This window comes from Mus musculus, chromosome 2, assembly GCF_000001635.26.
Source record: "Mus musculus strain C57BL/6J chromosome 2, GRCm38.p6 C57BL/6J".
Classification (NCBI taxonomy): domain Eukaryota; kingdom Metazoa; phylum Chordata; class Mammalia; order Rodentia; family Muridae; genus Mus; species Mus musculus.
Genome location: NC_000068.7, coordinates 28,932,410 through 28,937,450, shown reverse-complemented (window position 1 = coordinate 28,937,450; position 5,041 = coordinate 28,932,410). Strand labels below are relative to the sequence as shown.

The window sequence follows — 5,041 nt, the reverse complement described above, 5'->3', positions numbered from 1 at the left end:
AGCCATCTGACCAGCCTCTCATTTTTGTTTGATGAGGTTTCACTTGATAGCACAGGCTGGTCTCAAACACGTCTCTGCTTCCCGGGCCTGGGATTGCCAGTATTCCTCACAGCAGCCAACCAGCACACAGGCATTGTCAGTGCTGACTTCATGGGCCCGGAGTGGTGTGCCCCACCCCCAGCCCCATCACTTTCAGATCCCATGTGCCTGCATCTGATGGCAATGGACGCCTCCACTCTGGCAGTCGCCTGCTCATGTCTTCCACCCGTGAGTCCTTTCCCTGGCCAGCTTCACTTCATTTTTGTGGCTCTGCATCCAAGTCTCTTCCATAAGACTGCTCTCAGTCTGTGTGTCTGTAGTACAGACTCTATTATAGAATAAACTTGGCCCAAGGGGGAAATGTTTGTTGTTGTTTTTTTTTTTTTTTTTTTTTTTTTTAGGTATATGAGTACACTGTCACTGTCTTCAGACACACCAGAAGAGGGCATCAGATCCCATTACAGATGGTTGTGAGCCACCGTGTGGTTGCTGGGAATTGAACTCAGGGCCTCTGGAAGAGGTCAGGAGGATCAGACATCCAATGTCATCCTCAGCTATAATGTGAGTTCAAGGCCAGCCTTGGCTAGGGATTGGGGGGAGGGGCAGTGTTAAAAGAGAATGACTGGAATGGGGGGGGGGATGCAATTATAGTTTCAAAAACATTTTTAAAAAGGGACTGGTCAAAATAGTTAAAATTTGCAAGAGGAGCTAAAAGAGACTTTAGAGGGAAAGAGCTGCTGACGTTGTTGATGGAGCGCTGAGAATAGAAAAACCTTCCAGTGCAAGGGTAGTTGGCCAAGCGGGAGCTAAGCAATGAACTAGCAGGAGCAGGAAGAATAAAAGCAGTGATGCTAAGAGCATCCATCAACAGCACAGGAAGGGCAGGTACCCAGAGTGAAGCCTGTCCCCAGAGCCTGTTAGAAGGGAATGGGTGCTTGTGGGTAGAGCCCGGGGAAGCAGGACAAGGTGGGGGGCAGGGGGCCGGGGGCAGGGCGGGGGCAGGGGCCAGGCTGGCTCTAGCCCAGCTCTCCCCTTGCTAACTGCAGACTCAGAGATAGTTTTCTGCTTCTGGGCTGGGCATTCTTTAGCTGTGGTGTGTTGCATTCACAAAGTCTCTGCCAGCCCCAAATTTCTGAGATCCTTTTATTCAACCCAGCTGCTGGGAACAAAAGACCTGGCCCCGTGAGGGGATGGTGACCCCCTAGGTACACTGGGGATAAATCTATCCTGGCATCTCCCATCAGCTCCCTGCTTGGGCTGACTGACCCAGGCCACACTTGCTTGCTTCCATTTTCTCTAATTTGCCCAAATTCCTCCCACCTCAGACCTTAGGTTAATCCCTCCTGTCTGGGATATTTCTCTTCTTCCTTCCCCTGAGCAGCTTCTCATCCTCTCTAGAGATTCTGCCTATTCCCATAAAGTTAGATTCTCCTGTCCCAGCTCTCATTTAACAGCTCTGGTGTAAACTGTAATTCAGCAGTTGCATGCTTAGCAACTGTGCCGCTGGGCAGTGTGGGCAGGGCTTGTCCTGTCTCCCTCTGTGGTGTCTCTAGGGCACTGTGGAGCAGACTCTCAGGTTCATCTTTGAAAAATGTTTAGATTTATGCAGTGCCCCACCTTTAAGCAGGGCCACACCTTTGTTGACTAGGGGTAGGATTACTGGTTTGGAGTGTTCTGTGGACTGCTAGCTAGCTGCTATGGGCATGCCTTTTATTTACCTGCGTTGACCTCAGAGTGGCTCAGAGCTCCTCTCAGCAAAGCTGTCTCCTGCCAAAGCCATTACAGTGTCTTAGCTCCAGGCGGAGACAGACTGTGGATGGCTTAATTTAGAAGCCTCTCAGAAGGAATTCCTTACTCCGTGTCTCTTCATCATCGACTCCACGGGGTCTCACGGTCATGACCACACAGGGGGACTCAGGCTGATGCTTAAAGGGACCCTCCAGAGTGGCAAGTGGCTCCTCTCTCAGGGGAGCTATGGCAGGAGACAGGAGCTTAGTCCCAAAGCCTACCTCGAACCTCTGATCCTCCTGCCTCTGCCCCCCCCCCCCCGCCCCAGTGCTAGAGTTCACAGGGGTGTGCCACCATGCTCAGTGTGTGCTCCGTTAGGGGGACCCCAGGACTTCATGTATGCTAGGCAAGCACTCTACTAGCTGAGCCACACCCCCAGTCACCCCATTTCTTTCTGGAGGCCTACTTCCTTGAGTTGGCTTCTAGGTGAGTCAACGAGTTGGTCACTAAACTGATCCCTAGAGTCTCACTTCTCAGGTGACTCGAAGCCCAGGAGGTGTACAGTTCCTCTTACCACTCCTTCCCTCTAGAGCCTACCTTCCCCTCCCAATACTCCCAGGTCCACCTTCACTGATCACCTGAGGCCACATGAATTACATCCTTTTTAATCGGCCCACTTGCCTCTGTATTGGGTCTGTCCTGTTTAACCATGTCTCCAGTACCACGTCTCATGCTGGAAGAAGATCATGTCTCAAAGAACCTAGTGCTGCGTGCGCACACCTGCCCCAGCTCCCACTGCAAATGAGACCAGCACAGAGGCTGTCCTACAGTGGTGTGCTTGTGGCTTGCCCCACAGCTAGCCTGGTGCTGCTGACAACAGAGCAGGTGAGGGATGCCCATGCAGTCTCTGAAAAGGACTCCCCACAGCCCAAACACCCAGTCAGGAAGAAAGCCCATGCCAAATGGAGAATGGACTGATGACAGGTAAGAAATGTGAGCTTGGCTCTCTGCTCCTCCCTGTTCCAGAGACAGCCGCATCTTCTTGTGCAGTGCCAGCCTCGTCCCGTAGACAAAATGGTGAAGGTCGGTGTGAACGGATTTGGCCGTATTGGGCGCCTGGTCACCAGGGCTGCCATTTGCAGTGGCAAAGTGGAGATTGTTGCCATCAACGACCCCTTCATTGACCTCAACTACATGGTCTACATGTTCCAGTATGACTCCACTCACGGCAAATTCAACGGCACAGTCAAGGCCGAGAATGGGAAGCTTGTCATCAACGGGAAGCCCATCACCATCTTCCAGGAGCGAGACCCCACTAACATCAAATGGGGTGAGGCCGGTGCTGAGTATGTCGTGGAGTCTACTGGTGTCTTCACCACCATGGAGAAGGCCGGGGCCCACTTGAAGGGTGGAGCCAAACGGGTCATCATCTCCGCCCCTTCTGCCGATGCCCCCATGTTTGTGATGGGTGTGAACCACGAGAAATATGACAACTCACTCAAGATTGTCAGCAATGCATCCTGCACCACCAACTGCTTAGCCCCCCTGGCCAAGGTCATCCATGACAACTTTGGCATTGTGGAAGGGCTCATGACCACAGTCCATGCCATCACTGCCACCCAGAAGACTGTGGATGGCCCCTCTGGAAAGCTGTGGCGTGATGGCCGTGGGGCTGCCCAGAACATCATCCCTGCATCCACTGGTGCTGCCAAGGCTGTGGGCAAGGTCATCCCAGAGCTGAACGGGAAGCTCACTGGCATGGCCTTCCGTGTTCCTACCCCCAATGTGTCCGTCGTGGATCTGACGTGCCGCCTGGAGAAACCTGCCAAGTATGATGACATCAAGAAGGTGGTGAAGCAGGCATCTGAGGGCCCACTGAAGGGCATCTTGGGCTACACTGAGGACCAGGTTGTCTCCTGCGACTTCAACAGCAACTCCCACTCTTCCACCTTCGATGCCGGGGCTGGCATTGCTCTCAATGACAACTTTGTCAAGCTCATTTCCTGGTATGACAATGAATACGGCTACAGCAACAGGGTGGTGGACCTCATGGCCTACATGGCCTCCAAGGAGTAAGAAACCCTGGACCACCCACCCCAGCAAGGACACTGAGCAAGAGAGGCCCTATCCCAACTCGGCCCCCAACACTGAGCATCTCCCTCACAATTTCCATCCCAGACCCCCATAATAACAGGAGGGGCCTAGGGAGCCCTCCCTACTCTCTTGAATACCATCAATAAAGTTCGCTGCACCCAAAAAAAAAAAAAAAAAAAAAAAAGAAATGTGAGCTTAGCTGGGCATGGTGCACACCTTTAATCCCAGCACTGAGAGGCAGAGGCAGGCAGATCTCTATGAGTTTGAGGCCAGCCTTGACTGCAAAGTGAGCTCTAGGACAGTCAGGGCTATGTAGAGAGAACCTGTCTCAAATAAACAAACACCTAAAAACAATAACCAAGAGATAAGAGTTTAACTATCACAGAAGACAGTTGGTGCTTAGTATATGTATTCCAGATGGATGGATTGATGCACATTTCTGCTTTAGTGAGAACATGTTGTGTGTGTGTGTGGAGGCCAGAGGTCAACATCTGGAGTCTCCTTAGGCAGTGCTCACCTTGTTTTTTTTATTTTATGTACATAAGTATTTTGCCTACGTGTATATAAGTGCACCACATATATGCTGTGCCCTTGGATCCCCTGGAGTTGGAGTTACAGTTGGTTATGGACTGTCATGTGGCGCTAGGAGGCAAGCCCATGGTCCTCTGCAAGGGCTGTAGGTGCCTACCCGTAAGTACTGGACCACCTCTCCAGTATCTATTCACTGTAAGTTTTCAGACAGGGCTCACATTGGGACCTGGGGCTCACCAAGTAGGCTAGACTGTTAGCCCCAGATCCTGTCTCTTTCTCTCTAGCCCTGGGATTATAGACATGTGTGTCTATAATGGCTTGTATGTAGGTGCTGAGGATCAAACTCAGATCTTTATGCTTGTGGGGCAAACGCTTTACTAACTGTGGAGTTTAATTTCTATGGTGTGACTAAATACCCTGACAAAACCAATTTTAAGGGAGAAAGAATTTTAGCTCACAGCTCCAGGTGACCGTTCATCATTGCAGAGAAATTGAGGCAGGAACTTGAAGCCGCTGGTCATGTTCACAGTCAAGAGGAGAGAGAATGAGAACATGCTTGTTAGTGCTCTGCTCACTCCACTTACACAGTTCAGGAACCCTGCCTAGGGAATTGTTCTGCCCACAGTGGCCTGGGTCTTCCCACACCAAT

At 51.4% G+C, this 5,041-nt stretch overlaps 1 pseudogene; it reads left to right on the top strand.

Annotated features, from left to right (window-relative positions):
- Nucleotides 2,824-4,022, top strand: Gm13394 (predicted gene 13394; annotated as a pseudogene).